The 25,006-nt window shown below is 47.9% G+C and overlaps 1 long non-coding RNA gene across 1 annotated transcript in view; it reads right to left on the bottom strand.

Annotated features, from left to right (window-relative positions):
* The window catches only part of LOC144157950 (uncharacterized), a 100,766-nt gene that overhangs the window by 49,408 nt on the left and 26,352 nt on the right, over nt 1-25,006 (bottom strand). The window contains exons 3-4 of the long non-coding RNA XR_013319911.1: nt 15,528-19,382; nt 12,319-12,410 (exon numbers count right to left, since the gene is read on the bottom strand). This is a non-coding gene — a long non-coding RNA (uncharacterized LOC144157950). The remainder of the gene's footprint in view (nt 1-12,318; nt 12,411-15,527; nt 19,383-25,006) is intronic.

Genomic DNA, 25,006 nt, shown 5'->3' with positions numbered 1-25,006 from the left:
GGACTGATTCTGAAATCGCGTAAAACACGTGGAGAACGCGCATGATTATTATGTTTTATGATTATTATTATGTTTTATTGGCCAATCTTGGTCAATCTCTCTAAGTGGTATGCTTGGGGCTTCGCTGTCGCAACGACCTTTACTCCATCATTGTTGCTGTAAGTGGGAGCTTCTTTCCTTTTATTGCAAGTGTTAATCATTGCCCCATCATGCGTTGTATCAGTAGCATCTTGACGTAGTTCGAATGAGTCAAGGATATAAGGCACGTTCGTAGCATTTGATTCTGTCTCGGTTTTGGGGCGCAGTGGGAAGAGCACCACGTACCTCGCGTTCCGCCCACAGGGTCGTGGGATCGAAACCGGGAGGCGCTAACTATTATTTTTTTTATAGTGTAGGGGTAGGAGTGTGGACGGACAACAACGCCGTATGGAGGGACAAGGCCAGTGAATGAGATGCAGCCGCATCTAAAAGGCTGGTTTACATCTTGTGCGCAATTAGCTGATCATATGTATGGTTCATGGTCGCGGGGAGCGCGTGCGTCTGCGCTATTTGCCTTGCAGGAACAATTATTGCCGTCTTCCATTTGTTTCTGCAGACTACTTGTTGTATACCATCAGAGAAAAACACCGAGAATGAAGTTCCCTTTCCCCGCACACGGCGCGAAGACGCTGCCCTTGCTCGAGAGGGGCACGTTTTAGGTTCCTGGCCTCCTTAACGTTTCAGGACCGTCATTTTATCAGACAACTCTTTCCACCACCAAGCTTGACGTTAAGACCCCTGATTAAGAGCCCGCTGTCAGTCGTTGCTGTTGTGAAATCTTTTATTCAAAAAGGGAAGGTCGGAGGCCTTGTGGGGTATTTGGGAGTGGAGTATTCTTGGTTGACGGGGGCTCCTATGAGTTCGTGGTCGTCGGGAGGCGGCATCAGCATTGAATGTTCCATTCACTGGCGTAGGCCGCCGCTATGTAACTCGCGCTAGACCGCTCTCAGTGGCGAACCGTATGGTAAGGTTAATGGTGTGTTCAGCTAATGTGAGGGGATAGATATAATTTGAGGGATCTGGGTTTGGGGAAGTGAAATTCCGGTATTGCGAGAATTTGGGGCATATGCACACCAGCTGGTGCTAATCTGCCTTGATGGCCTGCTGACAGTATGGACATTTCGGGCTGATAAGGGTTAGTATCATTTGCGAACTGTTCCCGGTGAAATGATGCATCTGTATAGAATTTGCTAATAAATATTTCTTGGGGGGATCTGTTGGAAACGTGATCCCTCGGCGTAAGTTGCTTGAGTCGGAGTTTATTTTCGTGTTTGTACTGGTGTATGCGGATGGCGCGGGGTACGCTAGTACGTTGGGTCCTGTCCAAGCATTCAGGAAGGTCTGAAGGCTGAGCGACGGCGGGGTCAGCGGAGGAGAGAAAAGGGAAAGCCTTCTGCGCAGCTTCGTGGGCTGCCTGATTCACTGATGCCGCCGAATCATGGCCAGGAATCCAGTCTATGCGGACTTGAATGCCATACAGTTGTAGGGCCATTTTTTGTAGGGCCATTGTTTGGTGCATTGAAAATGGTCGTCGAAGTTCTGGATATACTTCGTAGCAATCGATTAATATTGTGATCTTTCTTGGTATGGGTTGATGGTGGTCGTACATTAGGTAGTTAATAGCACGGGTAATGGCGAGTAGTTGCGCTTCCGTGGTTGTGACAGTAATTTTGGAGTGCCGGGTTCCTAGGATTATTGGGTCATCTGGGAAGACCCACCCAGTTCCAACATTTGGTGGTGTCAGGCTTGCAACGGTATAAATGTCGATTTCGTTGGTTTGTTTTGTGGCGAATAGGCTCTGACAACGTTTTTGTCTAGAAACAGCCGTTGTGCGGGTGATGGGGTGGGTTGTTGTGAGTTCGGTCAGGAGAGGTCGTTGCCACGGAGGAATGGGTATCGGGAAATCAGGTAAGGGGAAGCGATCTTGCTTATCCTAGGCCTTTAGTATGGCACCTTGATGGGTAAGTTTCCGCTTGATGTTCTATTGATCGGTTTGCTCTTGAATAATTTTTTTCAATTGGTCGAAGTGCAGACGCAGATTGGAGGTTAGAGATTTGTGTATGGCGTGGTAAGCCAGTGATGGTACGAAGAGCGCGCCGTTGGGTACAATTCAAAGTGTATGATTGGGCTCCATATGTAAGAATACCGACTGCGACGGTGCAAGCAAGTGTCTGCACTGCTTTTTGCTTAGCTCCTTCATCCTTATTAGATACTCTTCGAATGGCATGTTGAGTTTAATTCCATTTCTGTTTTAGTTGGTTGAGCCGTATAGTCTGGCTACTTTTGTAACCGACGGGGATACCTAGTAGGCGAATGTGCTCGCGTTGGGCTGTGATCGGTGTGGTGCCAACCATGATGCAAGGCGGACTAAATTCAGGAGCTGGACTGCGGAAAAAACTGACAGAAACTCTGTTTTATTATGGGCTGAGGAAAGCCCGAGATCCGGTAGGGTAGATTCAATAATTGCTACTGCATTTTGCAGGGCCGTAATCATAGTTAGTTCATTGGGACAGTCCCTTGACTCGGTCCATATTGTGATATCGTCCGCATAAATAGTAAACCTCGCACTAGTTTCTCGTTGAAGGTTCCGGGCGATCCTAGTCATGGCTAGATTAAAGAGTGTGGGACTGAGGATCGAGCCTTGAGGAACTCCTCTGCCGAGGAAGAAGGTACGAGGGGTCCAACCTCGGAATTTTCCTTTAAGCTTGGTGGGGCGGGCTTCTAGGAAGTTTCTAACCCATGTCTGTGCTCGTTGGTTAGGAAAGGCCTTAGCAAGCTCATCGAGGATGACGCTCCGGCTAACAAAGTCAAAGGCCTTTCGGAGATCCAGTGCGAGTACATAGTCCGGGAGTCTCGAACAGCTTGAGTGATTAATGAAACGTGACAGCAGGCATAGGCTGTCGGTAGTGCCGAGATTCGGGCGGAAACCAGTTTGCTATGGGTGAAGATATGGTTTGACATACTCCAGGTAGTGCACTATTCGATTGTTGATGAGTCGTTCGATGAGTTTGCATAGGACAGGTGTGAGGGAGGTTCGCAAAATATGGGAAAAACGTTGGGAGAGGTCTGTTTTTTGTTAGGTTTCGGTATGGGAGAGATGAGGGATAGCTTGAGATGCGGAGGTACCTGCCCGGTTTCCCAGGAATCGTTGATTTGTTCGAAGAGTTCGTATCGTGCTGGTTCTGTAAGGTTGCGGTGGTGGGTCCATTGTATGCCGTCGTGTCCGAGGGCAGACTTCGGAATACCTTGACGAATAGCTGTCGAAAGTTCAGCGATGGTAAAGGGGCTTACAAGGTCGGAGCATGGTTCCGGGATTGGGGTTTCGGATAGTGGGGGTGGGAGAGTTAGTGATACGTGTGGAAAGAAGCTTTTTAGCAGTAACTCTTTGATGTCCACGGGATTGATGTTGCTCAGCACGATGGTGCTAATTATTGGTGTCTCACTGCTTTTTTAAAGGAGCCATGAAGAGAAAATGCAAGTTGGTTTTATTCGAAAGATTTCGTGTTTTATAGTGCCCCCAGCGCTTGTCCGGATACAAACGGTGCTTTATTCACTGAGAAATTAAACAATTTAGGTTAAAATTTTGATTTTCCCGCTCAATCGTGCGTTTTCGTGGTCCCAGTGACATCACGGGAACCGACCGCTCTGCAGCCTAGAGTACCTTCATTCACGCATCCGCCGTACAGGGTAGAGACACGTAACGCTGGCGCCGCCATGTTCGGTTGCTCGCTCGTCGCCGAAGCATGTCATTGTGTCAAAACCGCGCTAAAATTATCGCCGCAACACGGTTTACTGAAGAAGTTTGAATCATATTGTCTGTTTCGCGTTGCTAGGTCTCGTGGGAAACGAAAAGAATAACGCGTTGAGCCCGTTGGCCCAATTGCGGCGGCACGGGACCGTTCAAAGGTTGTCTCCACCCTGTAGCGGTGTTGGTTTGTTCCCGCGTTTCTTTACGTTCCGTAACCTAGATGGCGCCACCATACCGTGGCAAGCGTTTGGTTTGTTTTTGCCCGCATTTAAACCTGGCTTGTTTTTGTTCTGGGAGAAAATATTCGTTCCCTGAAACAGTGCTCGCTCGACAAATGGGGTCACGTAAGACACCGTTGCTTGCGTCAATCGGCCAGTGTCGTCTGAGACAACCCCAAGCCCCATAGTGCTGTGCAGCTAAACCAAAGCATGCTGTGCGCAGTACGAACAGCAGAACGCATCAGTACTTCTATGTTTACATGTGCTTTCGTAACTTCCACTGTTTGCCCCATCATTCCTATTGCTTTGTAAAGAATGTGCCCTAAATTTAAGCGCAAATCGCTCGTTCGTCTAGTTTGTGAGCTCTACCTAATTTGCGTCTGCTTCTGCCAGCCTCCGCCAATCGCAGAGCATAGCCCATGTGACATCACAGGTTCTGTTGCGGGAAATGAGCTGGTGGGTCGCATGACCATTCCCGTTTTTCCTAATTATGTAGCTTATTTGAGCGAAGTTTACGTTAAAAGTGGTGTCAGTATGATTCTAACGAGACAATCTTTTGAATGAACCAAACTTGTGTTTTCTCTTCATGGCTCCTTTAAACACGATAGTCTTCTTTGGGCTTCTTAAACCCAGACATTTTTGTCTGTCTGTCTGTCTGTCTGTCTGTCTGTCTGTCTGTCCGTATGTGACTCGATTCAGCCGCCCGGCCAAAGGGAAACGGAGTCTGCGCAATAGTCTCATATACCCACAGCCAAATCTAAGCGTCTAAGTCAAGTTTTTATGTTCGTGTTTGTCAACATTGCTGCACCAAAACAAGACATTACGCAAATATAAAGCCGAAAATTGATACACATGGGATATTTACAGTGTTGCTTTGTAAAAAAATTGCGAGGTGCTTGATTTTTGCGAAATGAAAAAATACCTTCACTGCAGAAAAACATTCACACCATCGCCTGCTGTTGCCCGCGCCACTATAGCTTCTTAGGAAATTTTAAGAAATCAAGCCGCAGCAGTTACGAAAGGTTTCACTAGATAGGTTCCATGTTCTGCTTGGAACGCACGTAGACTAAAGCTACGTGATTCTATGAACATTGTAATAGGTTGCCTCAATTCACGCGCGTCTCCGCCGTACGGCAACGCTGGCACCGATACACCCGGCTTGTGGAAGTGGTATACCGTAAACTCAAATCGACTTGAGAAAAACTTTAGCGCGTTTACTTTGGGAGGAGCGCGACACAAGAGGAACATAACAGGTGAGCGGGAAAGCGAAGGGAGGCATTTACTTGGCAAATTTTGAGAAAGACTATCGTCGTTTCTCGACATTTGCAACGAAAGGGGCAGATACGCGGCCAATTTTTTTGTCACCAAGGCTTCGGTAAAGTTTCCATAAAGAAACATAACCTGGTGTTTTCCCGAGGATGTAGCGCAGATTTGCCCAGTTGTCGCTTCATAGTTCTTTTTAGTATTGGTTAATGACATTGTACTGATATCTGATACGTCGGGTATGTTGTGCCTTTTTCCAGTAGAGCGGTAGGGCTGGATGAGGTACTCCATTTGCTTCCATAGGATGGCGAGGTGATTGTCAAAGGTAGGGGAATCATCATCGCATATAATAGTTTCCAATCCAACAGCAGAAGAGTTCCGTATAATTTCAGCCATTGCTGCAAGTGATATGTGGGGGCCGTATTGAAGCAGACGATCTCGAAAGGTAGCCCAATTAAAATGGATGCACTGTTTCTTGTTCCGCCCGTCCAGGATTCGTTTGCCGCGAAACGTGAAGTCCTTCTTTTTATGTCGATATCATCATTATTACTTCACATTTTGAACAAGGGCGTTATACGCGCAAATACTAGCAAATGTCACAGATAAAAAGAGAGGAACTGTTTATCGAACGGATATTATTTACATGGCGAAGTTTTACCTTTTTTTAAACAGCGGTCACAGGCCTTGCCAGGCAGGGTTTAGAAATAACAAAAATGTCAATGAAAGGGCAATAGAATAGTAAGATGAGATAAGCAATAATAAGCGAAAAACAGGTTTATGTGCTGACCATATGCTTACATTCGCGGCCGATATGCAGACTATTTACATATAAACTCACTCGCACACACACATAACAGGAGAAGAAGGAAAGAGTACGGTGGGTGGTGGGAGGATTTAAGCTTTGACAGTTCAGGGGCAGTGTTGAGGCCCCACAATTCGAGGTACGCCATCAGGAAACCTGAAGTCCTCTCGTTGCAGGATGAGAGGTCACCGAAGATGCAGAATGTCCTGTGCGGGGCTCGAGGGCAGCCCTAGCCACCGGTACCCAGACACGCGTTTGTGCCGGGCGCCAGAATGCGTAGGGCAGGCACAGAGGACATGCTCCAAGGTCTTGGGGTCCGGGCAGTGTGCACAGGTAGGTGAGGCCTTGCGACCCTGCTTGTGGAGGAATGCTGCTGTGTTTAAACAGCCGGTGCGACATCGGAGCAGAATTCACCGCTCCATTTGGGCTACCCCAGGAGTTGGAAGGAGCCTCGGGATCTCACTGGAGGCCAGTCGTCTGTAGGGGTGGCGTGTGGGCACTGTCGGGTCCGCTCCTTGGGGAGCGCTGATGCGACCGAAACACTGACGCCACTCCGATGTAGCCGTACCCAAAAAAGATCCGCACTTATTTGACAGTCGCATTTTGTGCAGTTCAGACAGTGACGTGACCTCGGCCCACGCACCCCGGCGCTCGACTACAACAGAGATAACAGTTAACACGACGGCCACCTCACGCCTGATGGCATTTCTAGCCAAATCAGAGCGCACCTGGGACATGACCACGCCCTTATTACGAGAGAACCAGATAATGACAAAGACAGAATGTAGTTTCAATAACTACATTCTATTCATAAAGACACGCACTTGTCAATACCACAAACACCTTTATTTTTTCTCGTAGAGGCCTTTGTATCCAAAATATAATAGAAAATAAAAGAACATCCGGTGTTTTCACCTGTGTCTTTCTTTGAAATAACCATTCTTCTGATTATGGAGGAGGTTAGTGTGCTTCATACATTCCGTTGCCTTCAAAAGCACGACAGAATAATGGAATGTTCTTTCGAGGTGTTCACGTACAATACCCCTGAATCCGCTACTGTAGCAGGGTTACGGTATGGTGCCTCGCCTTTTACCTCTGTTTACCTCCCTTTACTTCTATTCAGCCTCTTTCCCACCTTTTATATCTTTATACTCAAGGTATCGTGATCAAGCTTATCCTCTGAATAGTGCTTCCCTCCTGAATACTGCAAATGCACAATTACGACTCGAATATTTTGCGTCGTTCTCAATGTGCCAGCCATTTTGGTCCTGATGTTGCAACACGTCTCTTTTCCATGGTGCAAAAATTTCGGTTAGGCTTTTACAGGGATTCCTTTCTGCAGTCAAAATCCTTTCTTGGTACAGCAAAAGCTCTTCAAATCGAACTTCAATAACTCGACTTGATAGATAATTCGAATTATACAATTTGCTCCGGCGCAACCTCCATAGACGCCTATGTAATAAAAAGCCCCTTACTTCGAACGCGAGGGGCCTCTGCCACGGATTAATTGAACTTCGAGCCACCGTGCCAGCAGCTTGGGCCTGGGCACGGCCCCGCTGCCTACACGCGAGGCTGGGTCCCCTCCGAAAAGGAGAGAAAACAAATAAACGAGGTAAATAGGGTAAAAGTAATCTAACACCACCATAGCGGCTGTTTTAGAACAGTTTCTTTGTGGGATACGTAGATGTACACACGAGTTCAGGGTGCGGGGCTTGGTGACAGATGGCGTCATTTCTGCGGTTTTAAGTGTAGGACCTGTCGCTGCCAGTGAGCACGAGGTGGTGGCCGATGAAGCACCAGGGCGGACATTGCTCTAAAATAATGACACAATCGAATGCCACCAGCCACTTGAGTTTTTGAGTACGTGAAAAGGAGGCTTTGCGCTACATTCGCTCGTTAGAGAAGGAAGCTCTGGCTTTCGCCTTCAAGTATAAAAGGCAGGTGTCAATCGCGACCTTTTTCAAGCATTGAATTGCTGACATGCTCCATTGCTCCACAGCCGCATTGTGCATTTTTTGGGCTTCCGTCTCCTTAGTTTGCCCTTTCATTAGGTCGAACTAAGGTGGCCTCCACGTGGAGTTCCCATCGATTGATTGATTGATTTATTGATTGATTGATTGATTGATTGATTGATTGATTGATTGATTGATTGATTGATTGATTGATTGATTGATTGATTGATTGATTGATTGATTGATTGATTGATTGATTGCAGGGTTTAACGCGCCGACGCAACGCCGGCGATGAGGCGCGCCGTAGTGGAGGGCTCCGGATTACTTTTGAACACCCGGGGATCATTATGGTGCGCCTAAATCTTGTACACACGGGCGTTTTTGCCTTTCCCGTCTATCAGAAAAGCGGCCGCCACCGCCCGGAACTGAACCTGCGTCCTCGTGCTCAGCAGCACAACGCCTAATCCACTGAGCCACCGCGGCGGGTGAGTTCACATTAAAGAGCTTTTATAGTGTAACTTTTCTCGAATTTTGCCATATCCTGGGCTCCTAAAGTCTCCACCTTCCTCGAGTAAATGTTGACAACTGTGCCGATTAAATTTCACCTCTCTTTGTTGACGCATTTGCATTTCCTTGGTTGTCAATTCCGAGTTTCGCCTTAAGTGATGAAGAAGCAATTTTCTCACTGTAATATGCGTTCCTACCGTAGTTACCGCCGATTTTATGATAACCGAAGCTTCTACCATAACCAAACTTAATCTTCCCCTTTCAACTGCACCTTCATTACGTTTGCTTTTCATATTACACATTCTGTACGAAGAAACGTTTTCCACCTTCCTTCTCTCACTTTTGATAACTCCGACATTTTCCTTTCATCTCTACAAGAGGACACTTTTGTATTCCTGGGCGGTTGTCCCAGTTTCCTGGTTCTGGCAATGGTTACACAGTTTGTTTTCTTCGTAAGTTGGTACCCTGATTGGGCTCAGGGTTGGGTATTTATACGCTATATTTTCCTAATATCCTTGAAATAATATTTTAGATACGACGCTGAGAGCATCTCTTCTCGGCGCCCCTGTCCTTCCTGCGTGCGTCCATCGTCGTCGGCGTCCGCACTCTCCTCCGCTCACCGCCTCGCCTCTCCGATAGCGAACACTCTCTCGCAAAGGGCATTGGATTGGATTCGATTGGCTTGGCTTGGCTTGGATTGGATTGGATTTGGATTGGATTGGATTAAAGTGGATTGTGTTGGATTGTGTTGCGTCATAGCCGCGGCAGACGCACTGGCGCCGGCGCGTGCCCAGTGAGAGCGAACACTCTCTCTCAACATCTGCGGGTGTGCGGCCCAGCGCGCTCTCACTCCGCAGGTGGGCGGTGCTGCGCGCGGTGCTGCGCATGCGCAGTCCCTCTCTCTCCGCGGTCTCCTCTCCTTCGGGCGCGCTGCGCATATAACCGGTGTGCCGCTCTCCGGCGGCCTTTCGGTCCAGGGTTGCTCTCCGCTTGCGCTTGAACCCCCTTCAGCGTCGCATCACACCAGGGTTCCCGCGAGGGAAGGTGGGCGTAATTTTTTGTTCGGAAAAGCTTTTTTAAAGCACTGTAATCTGTGGGAGTCCTACGAAAATATTGTCCCTCATCACCGGTAAGGGGACTGCGGCCTCACCCGAAGTATGTAGACTAGAAGGGCGACGAAATCAAACTTTGGTGAAACTACGGGTTCAATGAACGGCCTTCCACGCTCGATATCCGGGACGCAGTGCTGATGGCTACTACCATCAGCCCAGAGCGGCCACATATACATATTCTCTTGTAGCAAGTGGTAGTTCTAGCTTAAAAAGGTTCCATGTCGCCTCTGAATACTACCATCACTTAGCTAGAACCACTGCAGACATAACGAATAGAACAAAACAATGACGACGTTTCATAGAGTACACGCAGTGGACATTGATGCATTTCCTTGTTTTAATTACGTCTTTGCAGATTTTTGTTCTTTCTTCGGGCTCCACATTCGGTTCCCTGTTTCTATTTCTTTTGGTGTAGGAAGGTGGTTCGGCCCTCCTCCTAATTAGCCCCTGAGCAGGCCGCTGCATAATAACAGGACGCTTGATGCCCAGCTTGCCCTCACCGCAACATCCTGCATACTACACAAGTTGGCACGTGAAGTGAAGTCGGTTACAGTTTTTCGTTTTCTCTTCATGGTGCGCTTCATCGTGCGTTACTTTTTTCGACATTTTGGAGGGCAATTTTCTTTCGTAATCTTTAGGTTATCCGTCCCGAAACGCAAGCAAGTCACCATAATAGTCATGAGGGCCTGTTATTTCGAAGTTTTGAACGGCACAGACGTGTTTTTTGTGTATTATTTTTTAAAGCGAAGCTGTTTACCTTTACCCCCAAAGGGTTCTGTTCCTCCGTTGGTGTAAAACAGAAAACTCCCACAAACTAATAAAATAAGTTATTGACACCACCAGGAATCGAACCAAAACCGAATAGAAAAAGGAGCGAGAGCCCGTTGTCTTATCTATTGAGCTGCGAGCCCAGTCGAGAAGGGGTTACAAACGGTGCACTCACCGAGCACATCTCCGTGTTTATCCCTGCGTTCTCGCTGAATGCCGCGTGATAGGGTCACGCGACCTCTCGCGCCGCTTTCACTCCGCCCATGGCACTTTTAGCGGTCGTGTGCGCGCCTTGTGCATGCGCTAGGAGTTATAAAAATTAAGGGACGCTCTCACCAACGCATTTCATCTCATTTGTCCTCCGTCTCCGTCGCCTTCGCCGCCTCTGTCGGCTGGTGCCGAGGAGAAGGAGAGGTGAGATCGTCTAACACCGGCTTCAAACTTCCGTCAGTTTTATAAAAAAGTTTAAACGATGTGCTTCACCAATTCAACTCAACCAACCACCATTCATGGATTATGCATTGATTTCACCTTAGCAAAGAATATCTCTTTTCTGTGTAAAGGCTGTGGTTAAATACCTTGTAGTTGTCTCTGGTTACACTCTTTATAGAAACACGCGTGTGTATTCAAGTGACATCGCCTGGGTAATCATTGCGGGTATCGTTTGCAGCTACGTTTTCCAACCACTTTCATAGGGTGGATTGTCTCGCATTTGTTTTCATTAGCATCTTCCCAGCAGTATCCCGTCCTGCTGGTTTAGCTTATTAAGCTCCGGTTCTGATCTTTTTAGATGCGAACGCATCTCATTCACTCGCCTTGTCCCTGCATCCATCCAGCGTTGTCGGCGTCCACCCCTCCCCCATTCTCCTCACCGCGCCAGCTGCGCTCTCCGACGCTCACCCCCTCTCCTCGCCAATAGCGAACACTCTCTCGCGAGGGGCATCGGATTGGATTCGATTGGATTGGCTTGGCTTGGATTGGATTGGATTGGATTGAATTGGATTAAAGTGGATTGTGTTGGATTGTGTTGCGTCACAGCCGCGGCAGACGCACTGGCGCCGGCGCGTCCCCTCACCGTTATGCGCGCTATAAAACACGGTGCCTGCGCCGCTCCGCTCCATCGTTCCAGCGCCGTTTCTCCGCTGTCCAACGCTGCAACGTGAACCCGCTATGCGTCGCATCTACACAGGGGTTCCCGCGAAGGGAGGTGGGAGTTTTTTTACCTGGTAAGAACCTCGTTATCATAGCCAAACATTGGTGCTTAGCCGGGCAGTATAGCTTTAACGTATACCTCCAACACGGCATTATGAGAAAGGGTCGACGCTACCCTTTGAATAAATCTGCAGATTTCTTTTCACAATTACCTTCTCCCTCTGCGGAAAACCTACTCCGAGGTTCTTACACACCCCATTACGTGTTCCACTAACCATTCTACTTGTCCTGATAACGTCTGATTTAGTTCCTGAGTGCTCATCTAATTGTCATGCTAATCTATCCTGCACCGTTTAAGTCCGGGTAAGCTAGCACAAAGCTCGGCTAAGCAAGCCGACCTGTAGTGTTTATTGGACCAGGTGTTATTGTCACAAGGCTTAAAAACGCGTTTCAGTAGATGAAAATTGCGTTTCAAAGGACAAAGTTCTGTTTCCTTTTTATAAAACCTTTCTTGTGGGAGTTTCGCTTTAATGTTTGAAACACAAGTGTGGTCATACGTTCTTGTATCGTCCTCCCCGCGGGGTTCTATTCGTGTTCCTGATTGCAGCAATTCTGCGGATATTCAGCTACAACTTTAACAACACTCATTTGGAAAGTCGGGTTTTATTGTAAAGTAATGTGAACGCCGTAAGCAGGAGGACTGTGGCAGATCCAGCTAAGACCACAGCGACATGAACACTGTATGTAAAATACGTACGAATTTCCTTGGAGTATCATCGGTGTCCGAACTAAAGTGAAGTGACAGAAGAAAATGAACACTTCCTTTCATTCGGAGCTCCCATTTGTTATCTGTTGGTCAGGGACAAAATAGAAAAACGGCATTGTAGTTTTCGAAGGCAAAGTAAGGACATGGGCTAAAAATTTGTGGAGGTTAACGCGCTGAAGCTGCAGCTGTGGGAAGAGGTGCGCTGAAGAAAAGGCTCCGGAATAATTTTGGCTAAAAGGAGAAATTTGTGCCGCCAAATATCGACAGAAGGGCGTTTTCGCTTTTCTGTTCAGGCTGAAAAGCGGCCACCGCATATATAAAGGGAGCCCCATTCTTCGGCTCAGCGCACAACGCCTTAAGCCCGTTCTACATGGGGCGAATTTCTCTTACGAATTCGCAGCTGCGGCACCGCTCGTGCACCAAAACGTTCTATTCTCGTTGTTGTGGCGAATTTCCAAATGTTTGGAAGAGTCGAACTTCTCTTGTGAACGCCGCTTATCATTTGGCAATATGTCGCAGCAGTGAAAATAGGAAAATAAATTGTTTTGCCGCACGGGCGGTGCCGAATTTCGCAGGCGAAACTTGCCCCATGTAGAACGGGCTTTAGCCGCTGAGCCAGCGGGGCGGGTTCCAAGGGTAAAAGGCGGGCGGTGATTTATGCTGACATAACAACTTCTCTTACAAAAGATGTGTTCTAAAAGTTATTGTGATTACAGACTAGCATGAGATAACACTTTTAAACGAACCATTTTTAGTGCCTAAGGACATTCCATCTGCTGAAAGGGAGATAAGAAGGCCCCCTTTGACGGGCGGATAATAAACATAGGAAAACCTTCATCTTCAACACTAGCACAGCAGAATACACCGAGGTAACACTTGGTGGTGAGAATAGAGTAGACCGTAAATCCATATGATGGCTCCTGGGATCTACCACAATCTATGTCTGACAGTATATCGGTCGCAGAGCAAGGCCTTACTTATGGGGCAGAAGATTTGTGGAATGTTTACCCCGAATCCGAGAGCTTTACATGAGCTATCCCTAGATTTGTGCCGAGGTTCAATAGTTCGAGGATTTTAGTGCTGCATAATTACGAACAATGGGAAAACTCTTCGGTTATACAGAACACCCTTCGATTGCGCTACAAAAACGTCCTACCCGTGGTCTGCCTTCTTCTGCAGTCTGTAGATGTAACAGCTTCTACACCAATGCACCAGGGTGCATTTCCTATTATTTAGTTAAATTGACAGGCGGCCTGTATCGCAAGGTCTGCAAATGGAGACCATACTAAAATTACTGCAATGGAGTTACTGCCAACGTTAATGTCAAAATTACTGAAAACGTTATTTTTCAATAGAGTACTTTAAATCGAAGAAGCCGTTTTAGGCTGAATGGGAATACATTGCCTCAGAATTCGTACACATGCAGGGCAGCTTGTTCTGTAAGTATTTGGCGGTTGGTATTTTATATCAGCCGGTCAGTCTTAACAGATTCGAGCAGCTTTACGGTTGCGGTGAATGTTTTCTCAGAAAAATGAATGGTTGGAGTGGGCTACTGCATTTCATAAAACGTGTTCATAGACTACGTACTTCTATTCATATTGCCGGCCTGTTTTAATGTAGAATCATAAGCCAACTGTGTTGACCAAAATGCGGCATTTTCTACATACAAAAGGGCCACGGATGGTACACGAAGTACCTCACACACGGCCGGCAGAATAGCTGGGCCTTGAAAGCACTAAATCCGGTTTAATGAATGCTCTGACAGTACGAAATTTATCAGGGGAGCTTCTATAAAGAAAGTGACAAATTAAGAATAAAAAATATTTGGTTAAAGCTTCACTGAGCGAGATTCGATTCAGGCTCCTGGGAAATGATATACAAACAAGGATTCGCTGGGCGAGCTGAGGTAGACCGTGATACCTGACAAAATTTGAACGTGGCGAAAGGGATCTTGCCTTCGATGTAGAAGCGTGCGTAAGACTCGTGTAATCAGAACAAAAAAAATTAGCAATGGTGATTACACAATGATCGATTACGCGAGTAGTAAAATACGGTACCGTATTTCTGGGGCTGAAACCACAACTGGCCAACCCGGAAAGTTATAATAACCGAAATAAAAGAAAACGTCGAAGAGAAGAAGAAGAAAGAAAAGAAGAAGAGGTGGAGGAGGAGGGCAGGAGGATAATAAAAAGAATATGATGATGATGATGATGATGATGATGATGCCGGAATTCTTGCGCAGTACTGAATACGGTCGTCTGCCGGCCCCCCGTCGTTACCGTTGATGAATTGAACGAATTTCTTCCCACGCAACACTTGTTCTACAAATGTTATGCTGCAGCCATGGAGTCACAGCCGTCTACATCAACAGGAGGTATGGAGCATGGCGGTGCGCAGCATACTGGGGCGGTATTCTCGAGTTTTGTCCCTTCTGCGTCCCTTTCAAAAGTGTCCCTTTTGGCGAGCCCTGATTGGCTAAAAGCAAACAACGGGAAGTGACGTAACGCAAGCGCGGCAAACCTACTGCCAACCTTGCTCCATGCTGCCAACGTCCACTACTTAACCGGAAGTACGTCACGATGAAAGGGACGCAAAAGGGACGTGTTCAAAAGCGACAGTTACGAGAATACCAGCCCTGGTTTGTTTATTCTACAACTGAACTCCACTGCGTTCGTGTTCACTACTACACAAAAGGTGCTTAGGGGTGCGCGAATTTTAGTGACTGCCAAATGGAGGGCTTTTTAAAGCCCCAGGTCCTGCTCAGGCGCCAATGAATATAAACACGTGATTTTAAAGGCGATCGACTGCGACGACTACACATTTTTATGCTTACTGGAGGCTTACCGGAGGCTAGTGAGAGGGTTCCGCGGTTAGTATGAAACTCTCGTCTTCCGTCCTATCCGGAAATTCAAATTTAGGTGAAGTTTTCTTCAGCGAACCCTGGTGGGACTACGCTACAACGCTCGCTCTCAACGCGGCAGGGTGCTCTGCTGTTGACCCCCTATTGACCCACCTTGAAGTCAGGGGACATTTAGAGGATATCCACTATTGATAACACCGAGTTGAGCAGTGGGTTCAGCACGTGTGAATTGCTGGATGAGTGGCTAGTAATATGTGGGCCATGCAAAACTCTTGATGCATGCCAACATCTAGAATATTGATATCAGTTTTTCAGCACAAAAAGGTGTGTTCAGACTTACTCAATCTGTCGGTTTCGTCTACATCCCCGAGTTCTTTGTCACCCACAAGCACCTGTGAAAACGTTTTGAAATAAAATTTCGTCAAAAAAACGTCATCCCAGGGTGGGAACGTACACCTAATGAAGGTAGATGAGAAAATCAATATCCCCCCTGTCCTTTGCGTAGTGGTTTCTGGTAGCTCAGCCTGTGTTATCACTTTATACTTGAGCTTAGAAACTATAAAATCTTTGAAATAACCGAATGAGTTAATACACTGCCGTTGTGTATGTCCCGATCATGCACACATATTATTGCGATGCTGTTGGGAATCATCACTAGGGCTGGGGTCTTACACACAACTATCCTAATTAAGTAAACATGGTAAATTGTGTTTTCTCGATTTCGTACCATATTTCTTGCCCGTTTGCATGGCAATTTTATATGGCTCTTGTAGGTCCCCCGACAAATTTCCGGTAATCTTTTGCGCGGTTTCACTGAGATTTTAGATTTGGAGTAAATTGGATGCTGTTGTGGGTTAGCCAATATTCCCGGAAAAGGTATATAGTTCCCGGCGAAGGTATATAAAATTGCCCTCTGCAGGCGAATATTACTCACACAAGTGCGCAAACAATAATGGAAAAGTTCGGTCTATAGAAGCAGCTATAAGGGGAAGGCACCCTTTAAAACTACCGTGGAGTTATAAGACGCAATGGCTTCTATCAACTCCACTCCAAACTACTGCTCCTAAAGGCTTATAACTACGTGAATGCACTCTTATCGTGGTGCAGGAGCTCTATATGACTAGATTTTTTCAAAATGTAGCGCTAAATAATTGAAAATGTCTGAAAAAATTTACGGCTCGAACATCACGACGTTTTTTCTGGAATTTTGTGGTCGCGCTTGGGTATGCTATCTGTGTGCCGTCAACCCCATTAGAAAAAAAACAGGTAGACTTGTGTTGGTCATGTAGTGGCTAGAACTGACAACAGGTAAACCACCAGGGTTACAGACCTCTTACCGGGAGACGTGTCTACAAGAAGGGGCAGGTCATAATCTCATCGAGGGAAGAAATAAAAAAAATTCGGAGGCAAACAATGGGCTTGGGAAGCTCAGGGTAGTAGTGGTTGGGGGTCCATCGGAGATGTGTCGTGCTACACTTGGTAGACATCCGAGGATCATGACGATAATTTAAACAAGGGCAGCTAAGTTCAAGATGTGCCAGTGCTATGGGGAAATCAAAATATTACAAACGGTAACCCATAAACTTAGAGCTATAGAGCCTTCAGAAGAAAGATGTATTGCTGGAAAGCTAACTTTGCGTAATTTTTCTACGGATGCCTGGTTAAAGCTCGCCAGTGCCTATAAACTATCCAAAGCTCTGTATCGGACGAATCTGTATTTGAGAAATATTCAAATTTTTACGTAATTCCTGCTGTGCGTTATACTGATGGTCAAATCAGCACATTGGGGCATCGCAGGTAGCAATGCTAGTACAATATTAAAATACCAGAGGCTCTAATTAGGCTACAATCGCGGAATTGTTAAAGATCGCTTGACTGCAATTCCGAAGTACAGGGCTGCTCAAGGCATTTTTATGGCAATACAGTTGAACCTCGTTATAACGAACACTGATATAGCGAATTACAGGATATAGCGAACAGAGTACGATATTTGATTGCTCACGCATATTTCAATGGCACTTATTCTTTTATAACGAAGCTTAAACACTGAGCCCCGCGCAATATCATATATAACAAAGAAATGTTTGGCCAGGACGCTGAGAAGCTGCTTGGAAAAGCCCTCCGCAATCCGAAACTGCAGACGTATAAAGGCCACTGGACACTGGACACTGTGGATAACTCCATCGAGATTAGTGCTTTGAGTGCCCACCAAATGACGATCACATCGTTCATCAAGTAAATAAAGACTCAGGCCTGTTTTGTCAAGTGAACCTTGTCTTGTAATTTTCCGTACTCGTGTTCCGGCTCATTCAGCTTGAAATGCAACTAGGAGAAAGGTAACGGTTACATTGTTTATACAGGGTTGTAAGCCTAAAAAATGTATTTTTATATCAGGCATTTTTGCGCGAGCCCGTTTGCCGATTAGTTGCGGCCGATTTTTACCTCTACTGTTATAACGAATATCGGATACAACGAAGTAATTTGCTGTCCCGATACTAATTCGTTACAACGAGGTTTCACCGTATAGGAAACGTGTTGTCGAAGTGTGGAGTCCAGCCAAATATTATTGTATTTATTACCCTCCTAAGAAACCAGGTATTCTCCCCATTGGTCACTTTTCAACTAATCCTGTACTAAATGGACTCGAAAACATTAACCAGCCCCACATCGGAAACTATCCAACGAAAAAGAACCAACCCTCTGCCTGCTTCCAACCAAAACTTTTGGTGACCGAACTCAGCTTCCTTCTATGTACCCCGACCGGTACGCTGTTGAATGCCACGGTCGCTGACTAGGCACACTGCCTAACGTCATCCCAGGGTACGCACAAAACACGAACCTTCCCCCTATCCTCTCTCCCCCCTTTCTCTGAGCTGTTGGAGAACCTGACGACCAGCGGTGAGCTGGGGGTGTAGCTTTTTTTGGCACCCAAAGCGAAGACCACCTTGTTTCCTTATCGATCCGGAAACTGAGGGAGCACTCTCAGAGACACCATATCAATAAATGTTTGCGCAACCACCACCACCACCACCACCACCAAGCATCCCAATTGAGCCGTAGGCAGCAAACCCCTTTAAAGTCTACTGCACTGCTACGCACAGAAGCATCGCTAGAGAAAATTTTTTCGGGGCACTACAGGAACCCTGATAGGAAAGTATGTAGGCCTATGCTACCTTTATTACATCGTTTTCTTGGGCTGTGACAAAGTGAAACCGATGGACAGTCGGCTTCTGTGCCGTGGACCTGTAGTCCTAGCAACTCACGTATGACATAGTTTTGGACTTCAATTCCTTGGTGCAATTTCTGAGGCCAAATACAAATAAGGTCTTCCTGTGAACAGAAACTGCAAACCTCTGTCTATACCCTGGCGCTAGTACTGCTCAAATTCTAAAGAATTTACCCTGGCTTTTCTCCCAACGGCATGTCTGCGCAAGGCACTCCCGCTCCTGCCATTGGTGAACGAAGCTAGCTGCAGCCAAACCGTTAGTAAGCGTTGCTGCAGCCCCAGAAGGTACACCTCATGCTTCGTTGTTTCGAGAGCTGCTCTGCAGCCTGAGCGGTGGGAAAAAGAGGCTAAATCCATCAATCAAGAGCATTATTAAACCAAGGATGACAGGGTGGCCTGCGTGGGAAATACGTAGAGGGGGCGGTGGGTGAGGCTATATAAGAGAGGTTGTTGTCCGTTAACGATTAAAGCAGGAAGAATCATTTAAACGAGCAGTCAATGGTGTTGATAACTTTTCAATTATAGACAGCGTAGACACCCAGCATTCAGAAACTTTGGCAATTTGCAAATTTGCAAATTTCTATCAAAGTGGCCCTATGGTATCTTTCTTTTCATTCCTTACTTTACTTACACAGTGTCGCAAGAGACAGCATAACATAGAAAATTTGCGTACCGACCTTGAGATGGTGCGATGATGAGCATATGCCGGCCCCATACTGGGAGCAGGAAAACCAGTTTGTATTGACACTTACCGTGAGGTAGTCTTGCTTTACTTTTTTTGTATTACGAATTGCCAAACTGTAGTATCCTGGGAGATTAAGCTCGATGGTTTCGTTCCCCCATTTAGTATTTGAATAAGCTCCCCTTCCACTGTATTCAAACTTCACCGTCGTTCCTTGTACAATTTCCCTTGCCATGTAGAAATATGTTTTTCCTTGATAATGGACGTCAAAGTGCGCTGCCTCGGAACTGAAATGAATGAAAATTATTGTCAGGACTAAGAGAAACGAAGGGGATTTTCAAACCGTATTTGCACGAAAGTACCTATGCCGCCACTGCACCCAAATAAATAACAAGGGCATGTTCTAGAAGAGTACAGCAGCTAATGGTATTCTGTAATAGCGTAGACGTCAATTGGATACAAGGACTCCTGGTGTCCCAGTTCATTCGTGTTAATGAGGGATTCAGGGAGAGCTAGAGAACGGCCGTTCCCGAAAGGAATGCCGAGTGACGGCCCTCCGGACTAGTGTTGTGTGAACAACCAAGTTTATCTATCTCTTGCAGGCGACAGTGAGTAGTTGGAAATGAAAGCGAGGCAAAAAGCTGGACGAGGATCATCCCCTGGTTGTTCATCCCAACTTCCATTCCTTCATAGAGCTTTCTTTCCTTTTGCAGTTTTAAGCCAGGTGGACCAGACCTGGACCCCAGTGGTCGCCTAGACTCCGCTTTCGACGTGCCAGAGCCGGCAAGCCTAATTGCTACCAGAAAAAATCTTAGGCAAGTTTAGTGGCGGCTATTTATTTTCTGGAGCCGCCTGTTTACATATGTTTGTACCTGCCTCGACGAAAAGTATTTCAGGCGTAACGAAGCAAGAAGTACTTATTTAGGACCGTTCCAAACTACCAGACTGGTAGCATAGCTGGTACATATCAAGCTTGTTTAGCACGAAGATATCCTTAGCCCACGTAGCTTGAATATATGCAGGAGAAGAATCGGCCTAATGCGGCGGTCGGGGGCGCATGACCGATTATGTCGCAGCAAAAACGAACTCGGACTACAAGGCATCGCAGCTTTAAAACAGAAGGAGAGGGTAGCTGCATGCGATAGACGAATTCATTCCGGGGCTGCCCTGCAAAATGCCGACCACCACGGGGGCGCCGTTTCTTACCAGCGACAGATGCAGCTTCCCTTTCCTAGGAAAAGCTGTTGTGACGTTACCCGGCCTCCCTAAGAAGCGACCTATCCTCTCTTCTATTGTTCTGACGCAGCGCTTCAGACATATTTGGGGCAAAATTTCGACACTTAACTGAAAGCGTAGTGTTTTGTTCTATTAAAAATACGTATTAGTTTGGTGACAGCAGATATAAATTAAAAGCTGTTATTAACGTTAAATTTAGCCGAAACCAAAGTATCAAACGATGGCGAAGCGATAGGACGCTGTCGGCTAAGCAACGCCACTAACTACGTTCCGGTAGTTTTGGCCGCTGATGTCCGCCCAAGTCCAAATGACCGGCATTTCATCGGCAATAAAAGGTGACAAACTGTCGCGTGCTTCCGCTGCCAGCATAAGGCCGCCTGAGGGAAGCAGTGCAGTTCACGTGTGCAAAATCTGCTGCTGACAGTTGCTCTCGGGTTTGGGTTCAAGGATCCCCCCACGTGTGTTGAGGATGCCAAGACAATGTATTAACACCTCTCTGTTTGACCAAATGAGAACAACCTTCGTTCGCTTATTTTCTTTGCTCCTCGCTAAGAACATACCGAGAGATCTCCTTTTTTCGTTTCGGGTCTTTTCGACGCCACGTTTCTCCATAATGCCGGGGTTTATTTTCCTGTTCGTTCACCAACCAAAGCAATGTGATTTTAGGCGTCAGCGCAATGAGCCGGAATGCGAACAGAAATACCCGCCAGCATGTACTCGTCACTCGCAGAAAATGCAGGACATGCGTGTCGAAGCCAGTACAGGTGTAGACTACCGGAAGTTCACCGGACGTTCATGGAGTGAGAGCGTGTGTTTTTGTCGCGTGGGTTATTCCTTCGCGCAAAGCAGTTCTGGAGCAGTGGGAAAGCAGTACTCTAGACCGGCCATGAATTTGAAGGCGTTGAAAAAACCGCAGTTGTTGGAGCTTGCAAAAGAGTTGCGCTTGGATTTTTCGGACCGCTGAGAAAGCCAGAGCTGCTACAGGCTATACTCGCTGTTAGGGCTGACGATGACGGGCTGTCTGAGTGCATTGAGATGACCAATGGCAGGGAGACCGCGAAACGTCAGGCTGCAGAGGCAGAGACTGAGCGCCAGTGTGAGGAACTCGAGAGGCAGAAACAGGAATGCGAGGAGAAAAAGTGAGAACAGGAGCTCGAGAGGCAGAAACAGGAACAATAGGAGTAAAAGAGGCGAGAGAGAGAGCATGAGCTCCTACTCGATCGAGAAAAGTGACAGCACGAGCTGGAAATGAAGCGTCTAGACATCGAGGAATCTCGATCTAGGCGTGAGAGTGACAGCAGCACGCCAAGCGGGCAGTCTGCAGCGACTGAGCGACCTAATGCGACCCTACAAGGTAGAAGACTTAGGTCTTTTTTTGGTCAGCTTCGAGCGTACGTGCGAGAGGGCCCAGTTTAGTCCAGTCTCATGGCCGCAACAGCTGCTTACGCTTTTGCCAGGTGAGGCATCCGACGTGATGGCCCGCTTGCCAAAGGAGGAGGCGGAGAACTACTAGAAAGTCAAGTCGAGCCTCCTGCGCAAGTACAGGCTGTCAGCAGAGGCGTTTCGCCAGAATTTCTGTGAAGCCGAGCAAGCTAAGGGCAAGTCGTACTCGGAGTTCGCCTATAATCTGAGGGCTAACATGGAAGATTGGCTCAAAGAGGCAAAGGCTTTCGGAGAACACGACCGGGTAGTTGAGTGCTTCGGTCTTGAGCAGTTTTACCGCCGACTACCAGAGAACCTGAGACTCTGGGTGCAAGATAGGCCGGGGAAAAATACTGCGGATCATGTAGCTCAGCTGACCGACGACTTTATCGCACGTTGAGGTGCGCAAGGGCCGGAAGACGGCGAAAAAGAGTTCAGGCAGAGGTGTGATAAGTCAGGGCCTAAAGGCAGAGCTCCACAGGAAGACGGTGGAGCAAGGGAAGTCGTTGTCATGGATAAGAAAACTGGCCGCCTAAACGAAAATAGAGCGGAAGACACTGAGGAGCAGCGCAGAAAGAAAGCTTTTGAAGCGCGCAGACAGGCTGTGTGCTACAACTGCGGCGAGACGGGACATTTCGCTGCGAGTTGCAAGAAGAGAAAACTTGTCTTTCACGTACTAGACCAGAGTGAGGAAAGCAGGCAGTTCCTAGAGCCGTAGTTACGTGAGCTAGTGGTCAACGGTAAACCGTGCCGAGTTCTTCGCGACTCCGCGGCGACGTTAGACATGATCCACCCTTCGTACGTTGAACCGAATCAAATGATGGGACAGTGTGTTTGGGTGATGCAGGCCGTAGCAGCACGAAACGTGCGCCTGCGATTGCTAAAGTGAGCATCGGAGGTCCGTTCGGTGAACTTGTCACACAGGCGACAGTATTCCCACAACTTCTTCCATAATACAGGTACCTATTCTTGAACAGGTAGGATCACCTGTTACGCGAAAGGGGCTACAATTTCGAGAAACTGCTGAGCAAAGAATGAGCTGAGCTCGCTGCGAAGGGCTCAAGTAGCGATAGTGTCGCCAGTGGCTCGCCACCTCTGAAAGGAAGGGCGAGACTCAGACAGATAGCGAGGATTTGGCATTTCCGAAGGCTCACGACAGAGGGCAGCGTAAGTACACTGTGTGTAGGGACCCTACAAGTGACCGGAGATGTGTCAGCGTCGTCGTTTTCGAAGTGCGCAGGTTCACGGGAGGCCTTAAAAACGGCTGCTGACCCGAACGCGCGCGGTTCGCAGGCTACCGACGTTCCGCGGGAAAGCCTAAACCGTGACGTTAGAGAAAGGAGGCAACACGAGTCCATTGAAACGAAGGGTGTTTCTTCAGACTCGATTTCCGAACCGAGCAATGCTGTGGCAGAGCCGACAGTCGAGACACTGAACGGTTTTCACGGGGAAGCTAAGCTTAACGACGACGCCGCCACTGAGCGAGTCGCGAGCGTTCCACCTCAAACTCGGATACTGGATGTCGAGCCACGGCCAGCCGAGGTAGTAGCGATTCCGGTGTCGCCTGAGGTTGAGCCGTCTGTTGAGACCGGGCCGCCTGTACCTAGACTGGCCTTGACAGCCGGAAAGGATAGCGATATCACCCTGCGGTGTTCGCTTGCCGACAGTGTCGCAAATAAGTGTGGCTAGAGCTCCTAGGCGGGCCTGCCGAGTTGCAGCGCCGCTCGCCCGCTTTGCGCCGGGTCTCAGCGGACCACGCAGCGGCCGAGAACGAAAGCGCACGCCGTGCTCGAGCGGTGGAAATTAGAGCAGTTTTCTCCACGCTCTCGAGATAGGTCTCGGAAGAAGGCCGATGTCCTTTCGACTGGTCGCACTAGCTTTCATACATAGTGCGGGCGCACCTAAGGTGCGACTCAAATTGGGGAAAGCTCAGGGCAATGACGAGGGCTCAAATCGCAGCTCTCTGCGCGAGACGTGGCCTGTAGACGTCTGACTTTCCGTCCCAGTGTAAACCAATGTCACGTAATGCGAACTGACCAACGATCATAGCAGCGGCACGGAGCAATAAGTGAAAAGATTGGCGATACTCTGCGCCCTTATCTATTGTCAATAGCCAAGCGCAAGCAAGAAGCCCGAAAAGACGACGATAAACAATTCATACCCTCGTTGATCACCAATTGCAGTGGTTTACAACAGATTTGCTGAACATCAACTTTCGCAGGGCGAAATGGCGACAAATTTTCTCGATTTCCCCGTGGCTGCCAGCCGTCCACTGTCACCCGCGCTCATCAAGCGTGCGCGGAAATGTGTAATCATTGCCACTTGGAAGTTACGATTTATGTGAGCAGATGCGAAATGTGTCTGGATATGGCATACGCGCAGCACCAACTGGTATGTGGAAAGGAAGAGGGTCGACGCACTCGAGCATCGCATGAACGCTCGGTTCGCGGCAGTAGAGCGCCGACTCGAGGCGTTACAAGAATTTCTCTATAGAAAGCTTGGCCGCGACGACAACGTGGCAGAAGATCGCACCCAAACCACTCAAGCAAAGACATCGCTATGGCCCGAGCACCAAAAACAAGCCCGGGCCTGAAGATCTGGCACTGGAACGCCAACTGGTTCCAGTGCAGAAAAGCAGTGCTACAACAACATCTGCAACGCCTCGAAAAGCCTCCGGACGTCATAATGATCCAGGAAACCCACACCGAAAGTGCACCGACCCTCCCAGGTTACCGAACACACGCAAGCCCCCCGAGCGCGAGGTACTGCGGTAAGGGAACTGCGCAAGGGGTATGCACCTTCATAAAGAAAGGACTTACTTTCATCAAGCACGAGAATTTCCTCGGACGCAGCACCATCGAACAATTTGCGACCGAGGTGATACTAGGCAAGAAGAAGAAGGAATCCTTCCTCCTCATCAACATTTACAGTAACCCAGCGCACAGGCACCAAACGATCAAGACTCTCCTGCACAAAGCACTACGCACAGCGCCACACGACACAATCGCAATATGTGGGGACTTCAACGCACCGCACAAAGAGCTCGGCTACAACCGCACCACGGTCAAAGGAAGGGTCCTACTGGAAGAGGCGGGCGACGCTGGCTTCACCCTCCACACAGATCCAGCGGACCCCACCCGAATAGGAACTTCTGTCACACGAGACACAAACCCGGATCTGGCTTTTGTCCGAACAGCGGCAACGGCCAGGAGGGGTGTCAACTGGAGGAACACGGGGTACAACTTGGGCAGCG

Source organism: Haemaphysalis longicornis, unplaced genomic scaffold (assembly GCF_048455015.1).
Source record: "Haemaphysalis longicornis isolate Haplotype H1 unplaced genomic scaffold, Haemaphysalis longicornis Haplotype H1 scaffold_10, whole genome shotgun sequence".
NCBI lineage: Eukaryota > Metazoa > Arthropoda > Arachnida > Ixodida > Ixodidae > Haemaphysalis > Haemaphysalis longicornis.
This window is presented reverse-complemented; position numbering and strand designations above follow the sequence as displayed.